Below are 19,038 nucleotides of genomic sequence, written 5' to 3' on the forward strand. Positions count from 1 at the left end.
CAGAGAGACAGAGAAAACACAGGGATGAGAGAAGATGGGGAAGAAGGATCCACTGGACTTGAAGTAGCCACAGGTGGCTATGAATATTATAGAAGAAGAATAGAATAATATAGCACATTTGCCCCATCCAGGAGTACACCTGGTGTTTATGTCAAGTGAGTTTTGAGGTCTTTGAGTGGGCATTTTGGGGGTTGAATAATTACTGATATAAATCTGACTGATAAATTGGAAGCCTCTAGAATTTTGAATTTACTGGGTTTCTGCTGATTGGTGACAGCTACCCACAGTGGGCACATGGCTGGGAACATAAAAGCCATTCAGAGGCAGGCAAATGGGACTGAGAAAAACCATGGTTTGTAGATCTAATGAAGAGGGGGGACTGCACCTTAGCCAGCGTTAGTTTGGATTGGTTTTTTTTTTAATTTTTTTTACCTTAACTTTTTATCGAATTCTTAGTATCTGTGTGACCTGGGACAAGCTACTGAACAAGGTGCCCGCTGCTCATGGGCCTCTAATCCCACAGTGAAGTCCAGGGTCACAGCACCACATCCCTAGTGCCTAGCACACAGAACCATCTGATAACCACTGCCAACCAAATGCCAGCCAGGACATCCTCCAGCTTGGTGGGTGTGAGAACAAAGTGAATAGTTTTAAAACACCTGTAGGACCATGGCATTTACTACTATCTACTCCAGCCTCCCAGGGAAGGACAATACTGCTTCTCAAGGACAGCAAGCTAATGTCTGAGTAAAAGGACCCATTGTGGATGCACCATTAAATTCGACCCAAGCTTAGTGGGGGTCTTGTCTGCCATGCTAGCTCTTGGGAAGCTGCATCAAGAACACCACAAATGCCAGGCCAACAGTTAAGTTGCAGGCCATGCTATAGGATTAGACCTGCTCCCCAAAACAACTGTTACATGTATGTAAATTTTCTAGCTTCAAGTCTTATATTGAATTTTGTTGTAATTCTATACCCATTATCACAAAGAACCACCTCCTGTTCAACTTTCCTCATTCCCAACATTTTTTGGTAGTATGAGCATGAGGAATTAGAGGAGTCCTTCTTTACATGAGGCAGTGCTCTACCACGGATCTGTATCTGGAAACCCCTTTGACTATTGTGAGATTAAGGTGTCACAAAGTTCCACAAACTGCCCTTGCCATCTTCCATGCTCGGACCTCTGACCCCCAAGTAGCTGAGGTCACAGACCTGTGGCACCAGGCTTAGCTTCCTTCCTCAGTTCTACTGACCTTCTATGTTGTGTCATTAGATATAAAGTCTGTACCAACTACTCTTCATCTGGAACCCCACGTCAGCCTACTCACACACTATACTTTTAACACTTGGAAGACTAAGACAGGGGCATCAGAGTTCAATGTCAGCCTGTTCTGTAGACTTTGAGACCGTCACTGAACTACAAGAACCTATTTGTAATTTCTAAAAGTACAACTAAAGAAATGAAACCAAACAGGTACTTTGGCAACCCTCGTGGAAAAGATACATTATCCTATCATCCGCTCTGAAACTAAAAATGTCAGGATCAGAAAACAAAACCCTGATAATGTGAGATCTTCTGTAGTCTTAGTCTCCTCTTGCGAACTAACAAGGCTGAACTTCTCTCATGTCCTGTCTGAAACTGCTCAGTAACACAGAGCCGGGGAAAGAAGTAAAGACCATAGACTAATCCAGCAATAGCGACTCCAAACTGAAGCAGTCTCTGAATGTCTATGATGATGGTAGATTGGTCACAGTATACTTGGAGACAAACCCGAGGAGAGAAATGAACTGTGGCACTGTTTTATTGCTATTTATGACGATTTCTTAGGTGCTTACTCTGGGGAGCTGGGGTCTGGACAGGGAGTGAGAAGCTCCTCTCTGGACAGATAATCCTGGCTGCTGCCAAGACTCCACCCCAGCCTGAGCTGGGAGGCCTCCGCGGGCGGCCAGGCGGGTGTGGGGGTGGGGGGAGGATGGGTGTCGGGCCCCACACAGCCCTGCCAGGCGAGCACGGGGGGGAGGAGCAAGGGGAGCGCGGGGGGGGGGGGGAGTCGGGCCCCACCGCGTCCATCCAGGCGAGCGCGCGGTCATGGGGGGGGGCGGGCCCCGCAGGGACCCGCCAGGAGAGCGCGGGGGGGGGGGGGGGTGGAGAGGGCCCAGACCGGCCGGTCCAGGCCTGCGCGGGTGGGGGAGCGCGAGGGGAGCAGTCCCGCCCAGCCGGGCCAGGCGAGCGCGGTACGTGAGGGGGGCGTCGGGCCCCCGCAGTGACCGGCCTAGGCGAGCACGTGGTGGCGGGCCCCGCCCAGCCTCGCCAAGAGAGCTGGCGGTCGTGGGGGGGGGGGCAGGCCCCGCCGGGGAGGCGGAGGCTAGGGCGGGCGGAAGGGGCGCGGGCCCCGCTTGGCAGGGCCTGGCGAGCGCGGGGCAGGGGGTCGGGCACCGCAGGGACCGGCCAGGATAGCCTGGGAGGGGGGGCCGGGCTGTGTGGGTGGAGCGGGCCTCGCCCGGCCCCTCCGGGCCAGCGCGTCTTGGGGAGCGCAGGAGAAGCGGGCGCCGCCAGGGACTGGCCAGGCGAGCTAGGGAGGGGGGGGGGGCGGGCCCCGCCCGGCCCGCCCGGCCCGCCCGGCCTGGCAAGCGCGGGTCCGCAGGGTGAGTCCGGTTGCGAGCAGGCCGGTAAGGCAGAGCGAGGCCCGCAGCGGCCTGAGCTGGTTGGAGACCCCGGCCACGGGGCTGGGCGGGGGTGGGGGTGCCGGGGGTAGGGGGAGGAGCGTGGCGCAGCTGCAGCATCCCTTTAGAGAGTCTGGCTTGCTGCTACTGCAAGGACTAGAATAAGGTTTGCTTCTGCCTCCGCGACCGCCACCGCGCCCCCGTCCGGTCTCTGCCCCTGCTGCCACTAGGGCAGGCATTGCAACCTGACTGGGCCTTGCTCTCTGCGCTGTCCCTTGCTGCTCCTGCAGCCTCTTCCAGAAGGACAATAGTTACAGCCTGACATCGCAAATGCCACCTCGCACCTGTTTGTTTATTATTACATGCAACACGTTCACATGAAATAAATCTTAAATATATATATATATATATATTTGAATATAACAAGAAGCGGGGCCTCGTTGGCCTCTCTTACCCTTGTAAGGACTCATTTCTAAGACAGTGACAAAATACCTGCGAATTCACCTTGAGGTCAACTTTTCCACCGACCCTAGCCTTCACCACCATTACACACTGTCCTCACCACGCCCCTCTCCCTTTCCTTTTCTCCCTTAGATATGGAAGACAAGGTAAGAGGGCTACATACCCAGCACAGCCAAAGACCTGCAGCTCCCAACACTCCTGTGCCAACCACAATGGCTGCAGTCTCCCAAAGCCTAGGACTGGAAGAGGACCAAAGAATTCTCAGCCTGAAGGGAGAAATATCCTAAGGGCAGAAAGAAAAATCAAGAGTTAGGAAAGCATCCCTTGCTTCACAGAGAAGGCAGTTCTTAAAGCCAAGGCAGAGTCCAGGGAAGGAAGGAAGGAGCAGGCGTCTGCTTTACCAGAGGGACAGTGGAGGCCACCATGATCACTCAGGATCATGTCCATTGCATAGACCTCCCCACAAGGACTTTCATAGGGCACTTTGCAATTGAAAACTGAAGAGTTAAAATAGACATGAGGTATGAGGGACCCTTCATGATTGGCCTCAGAGGACCACCCACATTACTATGGGTGTCCATGGTGTCTTCTGTATAGGAAGTGAGGGTCCTGCAAGGAGCCTCAGGTCTCCAGGACAAGAAAAGGCAAGGGTATGAGAGCTGAGACCTGCAATGAAGGGTGATTGCAGAAAAGAAATGCTGACCTCCACTAGGAAACATTCACTTGAGAACTTAGCTGCGTGGGACTTTGATCTGTCTCCTCGCCAAACTCTCTTGTCGTGGCTTTCCCACCTGATATAGACCCCAGGTCTGCTTACCATGAAGAAAAGGCTCTGCTCCCTGGTGAAAACTAGATCTTCCAACCTGCTCTAGAACAGCTCTTGAAAACGGGTTCCGTCCACGACCGTCGCTGTTCTGTGCTTCTCTGCGTGGCGCCTGAGTTAAGTAGCCTCAAGGCCTGACTTCAGCCTCACAGAGCCGCTTGGGGATTCCCCTTTGGAGTGCGCTCCATCCACTTCCTGCCAGTCGGTTGCCAGAGCCAAGGCTGAGATTCCTTTGTGAAGCTATGGTAGTGTAACCGGAAAAGGGTGAGAAATCCTCCATTCACTCCTGCCAACTCACCAGTCTTCTTCCACACATGAAAAATTATTTCCTGGAACCATCACTAACAGCTTCATCAACTGTTACCATTTAAATACAACTTTGATTTTTTTTTTGCTTAGGAAATATAATTTATTGTACAGTATTTACATTTATTGTATATAACAAGCATAACAACCTTTACAACCTCTTTTCTTCGAGGTTTTACTGTAGCACTTATAACACACCCCGGGGCAGCAAAAAATTCTGTACAGCACACACCCAACAGCCGGTTTTGTGATCTCTGCAGGGCGAGGGAGAAAGCTGAAAACAGATCAGAACAGTGTGGGAGGAAGTCCAGAGCCAAGGAGCAGCCACCAAGAACTGGGGATCTTCCATGTCAAAGCAGAGGCGGTGGGGCTACTTGGTTTGGTTATCTGAAGCCATTCACTAAGATACTCCACAAGGCTGACTGCATCTGGGATATTGTCCCCTTCTGAAACAAATTTCAGCAGAACTGCCATTTGGATTTCTTTACAATAGCTTTCCTCATAGAGTGTTTTTGTGATTCCACCTCCGGGAATGCGAATGCAGAACTCAGAATCACTCGTCTCGGGGATGCACCGAATCTCTTCCATTTCTAGCCAGTTTAGGCTCTTTATTTTATTTTGAACACTCTTTTGCAAACACGGTGTAAGAGGAGTCCGGAAGGGAGTACGGCGGAGTTGTACATCGGTATGGTGATATGAATGGCTGCTGGAGATGACCCTGGCACAGCCACTAGTTCTCGCCCAGGCCAAGAGTTTTTCACTGAATGACTTGGATTTATATTTAATGAAGATGGACCTGAGCTGAAGCACCACTAGCTTCGTTGACAGTAAGGGATACACTTCAGTATCTATACTGAGTTTTCTTCTTCAGTTGCATAGGGATTGTTCCCAACCATTGGCACCAGGCAGTCAGTATAGAAATACCCAATCTTAGACATGTTCAGTGTAGAAATAATCAGATCTGTTGCAAGCTGGCCAACATTTCCAACGGATACTGCTGGCATCAGGAGTGTAAAGTTCGTTTGGTCGGGGACAGACTCCTCGAAGGGAATGAACATGACTGCAGTGGGCATAAGAGAAGCTGGAGCACTGTCCCCGACAGCTAGGATACCTCCTTGGGATAGAAGGCGGAAGTCCACAACTTTGATATTCTTAAAGAACAGGAAACTGGGGTATATTTTTAAGTGTAAATTTATTTCTAGCCAAGAGTTTTAAATAAATCTTTTTGTTAATTTATTTATTAATGTATATGAGTACACTGTCGATCTCTTCAGACACACCAGAGGAGGGCATCGAGGGCATCGGATCTCATTACAGATGGTTGTGAGCCACCTGTGGTTGCTGGGACTTAAACTCAGGACCTCTGGAAGAGCAGTCAGTGCTCTTAACCACTGAGCCATCTCTCGAGCCTTAGCCAAGAGTTTTAATATTTTGATTTTCTTGTCTACTAGAGCCTGGCCTGGCCAGCTGTCCTTCTGTAAAGTCCTCCTGGTCGGCTTTCTTAAAGCCCTGTACACATTTGCAAGTACATTGTGCACAGATTTCTTTTGTCAGGCTATAACAACAGACTGCAGGTTCCTTGTTTGTATTGTAAATGATTGAACACATTTTGTTAATATGTTTTTATTCCTCTGTTTTGCTATTAAAATTTTTATGATGTTTCCAAGTAAAAATTCCAAGTTTCTGCTTTGAAGAATTTAGGTAACTAAATTACCCAAAGCTGATCTCTTAGCTGAGGAGGTATTCGGGTTTTGACCCTGAGCTGTGCCAGGTGAACATGAGAAAGGAGATGGTGAAATCACTACACCGCTTGTATTGGTTTCGGGGTTACGTTTGGGGTCCTTTGGTTTTATTTTAGTTTTCTTTTTTCAAATTTAAAAGCCCTAAATGTAATGTAAGCGTCACATCCTTGTACAACTGGATTGTGTCGGTTACCAGTTAGTGTGCTGTTGCCTGGATGTGGCATGGCGGTTGGTAATGGAATAAAGGAAGCATGGATAAGAAAAGAGAAAGAAGGGGTTGGGGATTTAGCTCAGTGGTAGAGCGCTTGCCTAAGAAGCGCAAGGCCCTGGGTTCGGTGCCCAGCTCCAAAAAAAAAAAAAGAAAGAAAGAAAGAAAGAAAGAAAAAGAAAAAAAGAAAAGAGAAAGAAAGGAAGAAAAAAGAAAGAAGGGGAGGAAGAAAAAGAGAGGAAGTAAAAAGAAAGGAAGGAAGGAAGGAAGAAACCAGATCCCAGGATCCTGAGAGCATCTCTGGGAACTTGGTAAATACCTGGGAGAAAGGGAATCACCTGGAGAGAGAGAACTGAGGAAATCAGGAGGCTAACTTGTGTCCTTATGGGAGGAAGGCAGGAGGTCAAAAGATAGAAAGTAGAGAGTGGGAATGTCAGACTAGGACAGGAACCAAAGGTATGGAGATGACTCACCCACTCTCCTACAGGTCACTCTGCTCCCCTCCACTCTGCCCCCCTCCACTCTGCTCCCCTCCACTCTGCTCCCCTCCACTCTGCCCCCCTCCACTGCTCCCCTCCACTCTGCTCCCCTCCACTCTGCTCCCCTCCACTCTGCTCCCCTCCACTCTGCTCCCCTCCACTCTGCTCCCCTCCACTCTCCTGCCCTTCACTCTTCTCTTCCCCACTCTGCTCCCCTCCACTCTACTGCCCTCCACTCTGCCCCCTCCACTCTGTTCCTAGCCACTCTGCTTCCCTCCTCTCTGTGTCCTACTCTCTGACCTCCAGTCTTTCTCTTTGTGTCCCTTCTATTTCTTCTTATTGTCCAACTCCTCCCCTCCCACACAAACAGAACTGCCAGCACATTCAGGTGTCTTAAGAATTTATTCGGTATTCAGGACAAGGAGTAGAGGACAATGACCATGTCTATAATAAAAATGAGGGTTCCCTAGCCAGGCATCTTGGCACACACACATTTAATCCTGGCACTCAGGATGCACAGGCAGGTGCCTCTGAATTTGAAGCCAACCTGATCCACACAGGGCATCCAGGAGAGCCATGGAGAAAAACCCTGTTTTGAGAACCACTGCACCCTCACTCCTCAAAAGGAAACTTTCCTGCATCTGATTTCCCAGTATATGGAGGCCATGTGATCTACCCATGGCCCATGGACTGACACTGAGGCCCTTGATCCCTGAGGATGCTTGTCCCACCACTGCTTGGTCACCCCTGACAGAGTTTTGCCTTCAGCCCAGCAGTCATCTGCAGCCTCTGATGGTTTCATCCATAGCTGCTGGGGAATCTGTGGGGATCATTTAGTCTCTGTGTTCATCAGCAGGGCTGCTGTGCCCTTGGATTGGATCCTCTTCTGGCAGCCTCAGCGGTTCCAGCTCACGGGATGATCCTGGTTTTCCAGTTCTCCCCTGAAAATCAGGAAGAAATTTTAATATTATAAACCATGAACATTTCCTGCAGAAGGATAGTATAAGATAGAATGATTTGCCCCATCCACAAGTGCAGCTTGTGCTTATATCAAGTGAGTTTTCAGTCCTTTGGTTGAACATTTTGAGGGTTGAGTAATTATTGACATAAATCTCACTGGTAAATTGGAAGCCTCTAGAGTTTTGAATTTGCTGGGTTTCTGCTGATTGGTGACAGCTACCCACAGGGGGCACAAGGGTGGGAACAAAAAAGCCATTCAGAAGCAGACAAATGGAACTGAAAAAAAAAAATCATGGTTTGCAAATCCAATGAAGAGGGGAGACTGCATACTTGAGTGTAGCCAGCATTAGTTTGGATTGTGTTTTTAAATTTTTTACCTTAATTTTTCATCGGATATTTTACGAATCTACATTTCAAATGTTAACCCATTTTCCACCCCTATCATTCCCCTCCCTCTCCTCCTGCTTCTATGAAGGTGCTCCAACTCCCACCCACCCACTCCCACATCAACACCCTGGAATTTTTCTTCACAGGAACAAGGACTTCTCCTCCTAATGACAACAGGCAGTGCCATCCTTTGCTACATAGGAGTCTTGGGCCATGGGACCCTCTATGTGTGCCTTTGCATTGGTGGTTTAGTCCCTGGGAGCTCTGGAGGGTGAGGGTCTGTTTGTTTCTTGTTGTTCTTCCTATGGGGTTGCAAAAACCTTCAGCTCCTTCAATCCTTTCTCTAACTCCTCCATTGACTCAGTACAATGGTTGGCTTCAGGCATCCTCCTCTGTGTCAGTAAGGCTCTGGCAGAGCCTCTCAGGAGACATGCACTTCAGGCTCCTGTCAGCAAGCACATTTTGGCATCAGCAATAGTGACTGGGTTTGGTGGCTCCATAAGGGATGGATCCCCAGGGCTGCAGACTCTAGGTGACCTTTCCTTCAATCCCTGCTCCACTCTTTGTCCCTCTATTTCCTCCCATGAGTAGTTTGTCCTCCTTCTACGAAGGACTGAAGCATCCACATTTTAGTCTTCCTTCTTCTTAGATGACCTTAATTTTTAATCCAGTTCTTAGTATCTGTGTGACCTGGGACAACTACTGAACAAAGTGCCCGCTGCTCATGGGCCTCTTCATCCCACAGTGAAGTCCAGGGTCACAGCACCACATCCCTAGTGCCTAGCAAACAGAAGCCTCTGATAATCACTGCCAACCGAATGCCAGCAAGGACATCCTCCAGCTTGGTGGCTGTGAGAACTAAGTGAATATTTTAAAAACACCTGTAGGACCATGGCATTTACTACTATCTACTCCAGCCTCCCAGGGAAGGACAATACTGCTTCTCCAGCAAAGACTGCTAATTTCAGAAAAAAGGGGCCCACTGAGGATACAGCATTAAATTCAACCCAAGCCTTGTGGGGGTCATGCCTGACATCCGAGCAGTTGGGAAGCTACAGCAAGAAGAACACAAATGCCAGGCCACCAGTTAAGTTCCAGGCCACTATACAGGATTAAATGCGGCCCCCCAAACACCTGTTTTATATATATATATATATATATATATATATATATATATATATATATATACACATCTGTGTGTGTAAATTCTCTAGCTTCAAGTCTTATATTGAATTTCATTATAATTCTCTACCCATTATCACAAAGAACCACCTCCTGTTTAACTTTACTTATTCCCAACATTGTTTGGTAGTAGGAGCACTGGGAATTAAAGGAGTCCATCTTTATTTGAGGTAGTGCTCTACCACTGAGCTGTATCTGAAAACCCCTTTAACTATTGTGAGATTAAGGTGTCCCAAAGTTTCACAAACTGCCCTTGGCATCTTCCATGCTCTGACCTTTCACACACACACACACACACACACACACACACACACACACACACACACACACAGAGCAAGTAGCTGTGGTTAAAGACCTGTAGTAGCAGGCTCAGCTTCATTCCTCGGATCTACTGACCTTCTATGCTTGCATCATCAGATATAAAGTCTGTACCAACTACTCTTCTTCTCAAACCACACTTCAGCCTACTCACACACTATACTTTTAACACTTGGAAGACTAAGACAGGGGCATCAGAGTTCAGAGCCAGCCAGTTCCGAAGAGTTTGGGACCAAACCTGATCTACAAGAACCTATTTGTAATTTTTCAAAGTACAACTAATGGTATGAAACCAAAGAATTACTTTGGCAACCCCCGTAGAAAAGGTACATTAACTGTTCGTTCCTATCATCCGATCTGAAACTAAAAATGTCAGGATCAGAAAACAAAACCCTGGTAATGTGAGTTCTTCTGTAGTCTTAGTCTCCTCTTGCGAACAGACAAGACTGAGCTTCTCTCAGGTCCTGTCTGAAACTGCTCGGTAAAGCAGAGCTGGGAAAAAAGTAAAGACCATAGACTAACCCAGCAATAGCGACTCCAAACTGAAGCATTCGCTGAATGCCTGTGGTGATCCTAGATTAGTCACTTTATTCTTCGTGACAAATCCAAGGACAGAAGCAACCTGGGGCACATCTTTATCGATATTTATGGCCATTTCTTAGGCGCTTTCCCTGGGGAGCTGGGGACTGGGCATTGCTAGTAGGCAGAGGGGGAGGGAAGTCGTGCCGCACACCACAGTCACCTGGACGGCAGCCAACACTCCACCCCAGTCTGCGCTCCAAGGGCAGGCGTGAGAGCCCGCCACGCGCCAGCGGAAGCGCAGACTGGGCGGCAGCGCGTGATCCACCGCAGCGCACACAGGACGGCAGGGCGTAACCGGAGGAGGGCGGATAAGCGACTGCGCTGGACCGGCCACACCCCTGCCCTTCAGGCAGCGCTAAGCCTCCTGTCTAAGAGTCTGGCCTGCTGCTTCTGTGGGGACCAGAGTCCTGCTTCCTTCTGCCTCCTGGACCGCCACTGCATCCCCCTCCCATCGCTGCCCCTGCCAGCACCGCGATGAGCATTGTAACCTGACTGAACCTTGCCAACTGTGCAGTCCTTCCAGAGGGACAACAGTTCCAGCCTGGCACATCGCAAATGCAGCCGCGTGCCAGGTTGTTAATTATTACATGCAACACGTCCACACAAAATAAATCTTAAGAAAAAACATATATATTTGAAATAACAAGAACAGGGGCCTGGGCGGCCTCTCTTACTCTAGTAAGTACTCATTACTAAGACAGTGACAAAATGCCTGAAAATTCATCTTGAGGTCAACTTATCCACTCAACAGACCCTTCACCACCATTACACACTGCCCTCAGCACACCCCTCTCCCTTTCCTTGTCTCCCTTAGATGTGGAAGACAAGCTAAGAGGGCTACCTACCCAGCACAGCCAGAGGGCTGCAGCTCCCAATACTCCTGTGCCAGCCACAATGGCTGCAGTCTCCCAAAGCCTAGGACTGGAAGAGGACCAAAGAATTTTCAGCCTGAAGAGAGAAACATCCTAAGGGCAGAAAGAAAAATCAAGAGTTAGGACAGCAACCCTTGCTTCACAGAGAAGGAAGTTCTTAAAGCCAAAGCAGAGTACAGGGAAGGAAGGAAGGAGCAGGCGTCTGCTTTACCAGAGGTACAGTGGAGGTCACCATGATCACTCAGTATCATATCCATTGCATAGACCTCCCCACAAGGACTTTCATAAGGCACATTACAATTGAAAACTGAAGACCCGGTTTTTAAAATAGTCAGGAGGTATGTGGTACCCTACATGATTGCCCTTAGAGGACCACCCACGTTACAATGGGTGTCCATGGTGTCTTCTGTATAGGAAGTGAGGGTCCTGCAAGGAGATTTAGATCTCCAGGACAAGAAAAGACAAGGGTATGAGAGCTGAGCCCTGCAAGGAAGGGAGATTGCAGAAAAGAAATGCTGACCTCCACTAGGAAACATTCACTTGAGATCTTGGCTGAATGGGACTTTGACCTGTCTCCTCCCCAAACTGTCTTTTCCTGGCTTTCCCACCTGATATAAACCCCAGGTCTGCTTACCAAGAAGAAGAGGCTCTTGTCCATGGTGAACACTAGACCCTTCCAACCTGCTCTAGAAAAGCTCTAGAAAACAGGTCCCAGAGATCCCTGCAGATCACTTGTGCTGCACCAAGTGCTCTCTGTGACTGACTGTTTAGTGACTAATGTGACTCCAGCAAGCTTGATTTGCCACTCTCATTAGAATATGTGACTTGGTATAGGCTAATCACAGTGACTGCTAAAAAAATTTGCATAGAAATATTTTAGAGCTCATTGGTTGGTCACCAGGTTTCCCACAAAGCTGCTTAATCTCTTTTGCTTCTTCCTCTAACATTGAGGTTTATGGTTTTAAGATATGAAGTGGTAGAGGCTCAGGAGCTTCTGCAAACTTTCCCTTGCTCAGTGAGTTGAGCTAGGGGTGGCGTTCCTGGTGCTGAGTTGGGCAGGCATGCCACCATTCCCCAGGGCATGACAATTTAGGTGGACAAGAATGACCCTCACCTCCAATCATGAGAACTCACATAACCCTAGATCACCTTATAATGGCTTCAACCAACAGTCATTTTTACTGTGATTGACTAATTAAACCTTATGGTAAAGGCAGTGTCCTTGGTAAACATAGATCTTGGTCTCAGGTGACTGATTGTAAACTCCTACAGCTCTAGAGGAAAACATATATGGAGCTTGGAAGATAAGGTTAGTGGCTTAGTTGAGAAAGCATTTGTCACCAATGCTATCCCTGAGACCAACACAGTGAAAGGAGAGAACCAGGTTTGCCAATTTCCCTCTGAATTCCACATCTGTGCTGCAGTCAGAAGATGCCTGGGAACACATGCAAAAAGACAGACAGACAGACACGCACATACACTCACACACACAAATGCACACAGGAATGCATGTATGTACACGGGCACATGCTCGCTCGCACAGTAATGTAATAAAATTTAAACGCCAGAGTTTGGGGTCATATTATACGAAGGGAAAGAAGAAGAGGAAGGAGGAAGGAGATGAAGAAATAAGATTTTCCTGTAGGTCTCTTCTCAATTCCAGATTAGGAAAGGTGTGGGGAGAGGGCGACTTGCCAGTGCTCTCTCCAGCAACACAGGGTCTGGACAAGACTGCTGTTGAGGTCTGGGATGGGGTAGCCATAGCAGGCTCTTCCACACCTCCCTAGTCTCATGCCCCACCCTCACCCTGTCTGAAGTCCTTCTGCACTGACACTCATGACAAGTTGGCTGTTATCAATCCCCATTGGATAGTGAGATCCTGAAAAAGCAGCCAGCTTGTCTAAGGGCACTGGTTATAAAGTCTGCACAGATCCCCAGGAATCTCAAGATCTGCCTAACTGGTGGCTGCCCTGTTCCCTAACCAGAATAGCTACTGTGAGTGCAAGGGGTCAAGGAAAATGGCCTCTGCAGAGAAGAGATGGAGTGGTTACTGGGGAAGCCACGCCCTTGCATTTCTGATCACACCACCTGACCCTTTTCCACCCGTGTCCCCCCACCCAGTCAAGTGTAGTGCTCCCCTACGGGTAGGTGCATCCCCTAGGGGTCCCAGGAGGAGGTGGGTCCTCACCCCTTACACTCCACAGGATCACACTGTGGTATTTCCTCACTGCCTTGTCCTGGAGGAGCCTTGCTTATAGGAAGGCTAGGTGGACAACACCCATTTCCTGAGCTTCCACAGGTACACGGAGATTTGGAACCGAGCTTCCTGGCTATAGCAGGAGGGGTCTGAGTACTGGGACCTGGAGATAGAGAGCCAAAGGCATGGGGCAGACTTTCCTAGTGGACCTGAAGACCTTGCTTGGCTCCTGAGAACAGCCCCTGGTAGTCAGCAGCTCAGCAGCAGGCAATGGCTGCTTCTGGCTCAGCATGGACCAGAGCATCTCAGTCTGTCCTGAGTTTTTTCTTTCCACCCTGGACACCCAGCTCCGTTCCTTCATCTTTCCTTCCAAGTTAGGGAGTTCACTTTGTAAAGGCGTCTTTCCCTGGACATTCCCTTCTCTGGTGTTTCCAGAAACGCTCGGTCTCTGTAGACTCCTCTCCTGCCTCGACCTCAATGGAGCCTCCATGGGTGTCTTGGGCTCCCTGGAGCTGCTCTGCAGGCTGCAGGTGGGAGAAGGCTTCAGTCACAGCCATGCTTCAGGACCTGTTCCTGGATCTGGTTCTGCAACACTCGCTCCTCCACCTGATCTAGCAGCTCATAGATGGAGTAGATGTTGGGGTGGACCGACTTGAAGTGCTGCGTCTGAACCCGGATGACAGCACAATTGGTCAGGCGGTTGGCAGGTTCTGCATTGGATCGTGAGATCCTAAGAAAACAACCAGTGTCGCTGTGTGCAGTAGATGTAACGTCTGCATAGAGCTGCTGTAATCAAAGGTGTCCTGTATCTCTGATCTGCCTGGTGGCACCCTACATGCTTCTCTTGTTGATGGTGGCTGCCCTGGCCTGGACCCTGACCCAGTCCCTGTGCCCCCTCTCAAGCGTCCTGAGTGCTGCAACCTGCACCCCCTCTGGACCCGTGCACCTGCTTTGGGTTTCTGGAAGAGGATAAGGCCTCAGCGTGCGCTGCCCCCGAGCTCTCACTTGTTTTGGTATTTTGTCACCACCATTTCCTGGCCTGGCCTCCGCGTTCATCCTTGTGGGCTACATGGGCCACATGTAGTTTGTGTTCTTCGACAGTGATGCCGGAACTCTGAGGATGGAGCCATTCTCGCCGCGGGTCCGGACAAGGGTCCGGAGTATTTGGATCGAGAGACACAGAGTTGAAAGAATGAAGAGCAGACCTTGGCGGTGGACCTGAGGACCCTGTTGGATTACTACAACCAGAGCGAGGACCATAAATGATCCCAAGTCTAAGGTCACGACCCCTCCGCTTCACTATGGACAGGACTGAGAGGCCCAACCCATGTCAAAGGTTCTTCCCAACTGGCGGAACCTGCTGGGACCCAGAACCTCGGATCCTCTTTCACTTTCAATTGAGGGGATTTCTAGGGAATGATGGGCAGGCGGGCCTGTCTCCAGGGTCCCTCAGGCTCTCACACACTGGAAATCTGGCTGTGACATGGGGTCGAAGGGAGTCTCCTCCCCGGGTACCCGCAGTATCCCGACAATGGCCCGGCTTCCATCTCCCTGAATGAACACCTGAAAATGTGGATGGCTGCGATGGCGCAGATCACCAGATACACGTGGGAGCAAGCTGACGTTGCAGAGAGACACAAAGGCCTGCCTGGAGTGAGTCATCCAGTGGCTACGGAGATACCTGGAGACAAGAAAGGAGAGAGGCAGAGCGCACAGGTACAGAGGCCTCAGGCAACCACTGCAACCACCTTCGAGCTGGTGCTCAGTCCCGAGAGAGAAGAAAATATCAGCTGTAATAAAAACCTGTCTCACCTTGTTTTCAAGTTTTAAAACATTATTACCAAAATAAAATAAAGTGGCCAAAGAATCACTTAAGGAAATTAACCAGATCAAGGGTAGAGTAGGCATTTTAAACCCACGGAGAACTCAGCAAGGTCTCTGCTGCATTTTGTGCAAGAAGGAAGAAGTCTGTTCATGACATTTGTCCCGAGGTTGTCACAAGCACTTGGTGGAATGCATGTACACACCCCCACTCCACACCATCACAAAGCAATTTCACACACACACATACACACACACCACCACACCACCACCACCACTACCACCACCACCACCACCAACAACAACAACAACAACACAAAATAAACAATGAAACAAAACACACCAACTTTTGCTCCAGATGTCCTTTTATGACCATTATGGGATAAAAAGTGGTGGGACCACATCCCCATCATCCCTCACCTACCCACCCACCCCACCCCATCCGATGTACTATCAGTAGTGTGGGCACAGAAAGGAGTTTGCCTGTAGCTGAGTGCCAAGGGCAAAAGAATTCTCACGTGGATGGTTTGTGAAACTGGCAGAGGGGGAAAAAATAAAAAACGGATCAAGGCTCTTTTAGACTTTGTCAATACCAGAGGTGAATTTTAAACTTTAGAGTGGGTATCTCGATGCTAAAGCTGTGTTTTATTTTATTTTCTGAGTTCTTTAAAAGCCGTATGGAGGGACAGTGGTTTCTCTGTTGGCTGGAACTGACTTCCCAGTGCTTATTTGGTTACCTTCCCACCTATCTGGAACCAGGACAGACAGAAGGTTGAAAAGAAGGGTAACCCCCCCCCCGCCCCACTCTGTCCTTGAACGGAATGTCTTTTCTATGTGCGTATTAAGCACTGGTGTGCACCGGGGTTCGAACACACAGCAGAGACTGGCTTTGTATCAATGGGAGAAACCCCGCATTCCTTGGAGGAGTTCAGACCTCCGCCCTGATCCCCAGTTTTCACTCCACCTGTCACTTTCTGACACTAAGGAACACAGAGTGACCCTGGCTAGGAGGTGTGACCACCCACTTTATTAAGGGTGCCCATGGTGTCCTCAGCATAGGAAGTGAGTGTGTTGCAGTGACCAGGGTGGCTGTGCACTGAATAGATCCGCTGTAATCAAAGGTGTCCTGCATTTCTAGAGATGCCTGATGGCACCCTGCAGGCTTCTCCTGCTGTTGGTGGCTTGGACCCTGGCCGGCAAGGTGAGTGTAGTGTGTGGCGGGAAAGGGCCTCTGCGTGGAGTGGGGGGGGCCGGCACCAGGGTAGCTGCTTCCTCACCTTGCCCACCAGACCCTCTGCCCTTTCTCTGGTGTCCTGAGCTCTGCAACCTGCCCTCCTCCAGCCCGCGCCCCCGCCTGGGGTTTCTGGAGGAGATCGGGTCTCACCGTGCACCGCCCCCAGGTTCTCACTTGTTTTGATATTTCATCACCACCTTGCCCTGGCTAGTCCGTGGGGAGCCCGGGTTCATTGTTGTGGGCTACGTGGCCGACACACAGTTGATGTGCTTCAACAGCTCTAAGGATGGAGGTGCGCACGCTGCAGGTGGAACAGAAGGGTCCGGAGTATTGGGAGCGAGAGACACAGAGTGTCAGGAATGAAGAACAGACCTCAGGAGTGGACCCGAGGGCCCTGCTGGGCTATACAACCAGAAAGAGGGCTGTGAGTGATCCAGGGTCGACCCCTCTGCTTCACTATGAACAGGACTGAGAGAACGTGTGACCCAGGTCTGAGGTTCTTCCCAATCTGCGGGACCTGCGGGGACCCAGGACCTGGGACCCACTTTCACTTTCAGTTAAGAGGATTCCTAGGGAGGAATGAGCAGGTAGGGCCGACTGCAGGTAGATGTCTGGCTGTGATGTGGGGTCGGATGACAGCCTCCTCCCTGTGTACACACAGTAAGCCTATGATGGCCGCAACTACATCGCCCTAAATGAATACCTGAAAACGTGGTTGGCGGCGCGCACATTACCTTATGTAAGTGGGAGCAGGATGCTGCCACAGAGAGACAGAAGGCCTCCCTGAAGTGCTTAGAGCTGCTACGTAGACTCCTCCCAGAGGAAGGAGCCGCTGCAGCGCACCAGTATGGAGGCCTCAGGCAACCCCTGGGGCTCAGTCCAGAGAAAGAAGAAAGTATCAGCTGTAATAATGCCCGCCTCATCTTGTTTTTAAGTTTTTAAACATTATTACCAAAACAAAAACAAAAAAAAAACTTGGCAAAAGACTCAGATAAGAAAATTAACCAGATCAAAGTATTCATTTTGACATCATGGAGACTCACCAAGGTCTCTGCTGCATTTTGAGGGCTTTTCCTTTTTTGTTTTTGTTTTGTAGCAAACTTTTATTTAAATCTTACACAAGTCAGGCTTTCTAAAAAGCCAACATAATTGAAATTTTGGGTTCTTCCTCTAAAGCCTGCAGTACCCAAAGCTTCAATAGTTAATTTAAAAATAAACAAAAGAAAACAACAGAACCTTGCAACAGATCCTGCTGCAATACAAAAAATAAATAAGTAAAAGAAAAACTAAATGAGCTTAATCTTTACAAAAGTTATTTTAGCTCAAAGCCTACAAAATCAAAGTTATTTTAATTCTACAAATTCTTCACACCAGCATTTCAGAACCTCATCTTTTTTCTCATTAATTTTAGCCACAAATCAAATTCCCTTTCCAGGCAATCCTCTTGAAGAGCACAAACTCAAGAGTAATCGCCTAAGCGAGTAGAAAAGCGTCCAGCTATAGTGTGCAAAGAACATACAGTTCAGGGTTAATCTCTGGAACCTGATCCGGACCTTGAAGGAGATCTAGAACGGGATCTTGAAGTTGTTTTTGGCGGAGGGGACATGGATGGAGCCTTTGAGGGTGGAGCAGGGAGAGGGGAATGAGTCTGGCTCCGGGATTTGGATTTTGACTACATGTCCTTTTCTATTTTTTTTTTCCGGAGCTGGGGACCGAACCCAGGGCCTTGTGCTTGCTAGGCAAGCGCTCTACCACTGAGCTAAATCCCCAACCCCTCCTTTTCTATTTTCTTTGGGGGATCAAGAAGGTGACCTACTTCGTGGCTTCCCACACTTATCCTTAGATCTGCCTCCTGAGTGCGAATGGGAACCCGGATCAGACTTAAGCTTAGATTTGACATTTGCTAGGAGACCTAGATAGGAGCGACTTTTTGAGGTACTTCAAGATCTACAGCGGCTTCCGCGACGCCTACTCAAGAGATCTTCTTCTAGACCGTGATCTACTTCCAGAGTCAGAGCGCCTATGACTTTGTTCGTGGCTTATTGAAGGTAGAATTTCTGCCATTTATTTCTGTGCCATCCGGTTTATCCAACGCACGCTTCCTGTCAGAGTAGGATCTAAATTCAATTGCACCCTCATTTGTTCGTTCTTTGTGAGCATCTGCAGAAGTCACCTCTCCTGCTTGCCGCATGAAATCCTTCAAGTCTTGCCAACTGCGGCGACTAGACAGATTTTCGAGAATAAGTCTGTATTCTGTACGAATAGCTGTTCCATATGTGCCTCTGCCAGAAGTTCTCCGACTGCTGTGTCCAACTCTACCACAGCGGCGTCTGTAGCTGTAGCCATCACGGTCGCGGCGCCGCCCCGGGAGCGCTCGACCATCACGAACCGGCCGCACAGCTCCTTGCTGTTCAGCTCGTCCGCATCACGGGAGTCCTCGAAACTCCACGAAACCGTACCCGTTTTCTAGGTCGATTTCCAGGAGGCGCTGAAAAAGCACTGGGTGTCCTTCTCGCGGACGTTGTGGCTCAGGCGTCCTATATAAACGTGCAGAACTGCCGTGGGGGTGTTCTCCGGGAGGCTAGACGTGGTGGGGCGGCGGGCGGCGGGGCAGGGCGGCGATGTGGGGACGGAGAAGGCCAGAACAGGCACCTCACACCGCAGCTGTGCCTAGTCCGCCACACAATGACCTTGAGTTTTCTTTTGTGCAAGGTAAAGGGTGAGAATCTAAAGTTCATCTTCTCGGATGTAATTCTATGTCTTATGTCGCGGCGTCATCTTTGACACACCAATGTGTGTTC

General features: G+C 49.4%; 5 pseudogenes; all 5 read right to left on the reverse strand.

The window, feature by feature from the left end:
• On the reverse strand, positions 1,420-1,751 carry Rcrg1-ps2 (Riken clone 5830469G19 related pseudogene 2; annotated as a pseudogene).
• On the reverse strand, positions 4,541-5,313 carry LOC147998447 (proteasome assembly chaperone 2 pseudogene; annotated as a pseudogene).
• 2463a1a2 (class I gene fragment 2463) lies at positions 14,181-14,882 on the reverse strand (annotated as a pseudogene).
• On the reverse strand, positions 16,405-17,077 carry 2461a1a2 (class I gene fragment 2461; annotated as a pseudogene).
• On the reverse strand, positions 17,327-18,916 carry Srsf6-ps1 (serine and arginine rich splicing factor 6, pseudogene 1; annotated as a pseudogene).

The sequence above is a fragment of the Rattus norvegicus genome, chromosome 20, assembly GCF_021556685.1.
Source record: "Rattus norvegicus strain SHRSP/BbbUtx chromosome 20, alternate assembly SHRSP_T2T, whole genome shotgun sequence".
Lineage (NCBI taxonomy): Eukaryota > Metazoa > Chordata > Mammalia > Rodentia > Muridae > Rattus > Rattus norvegicus.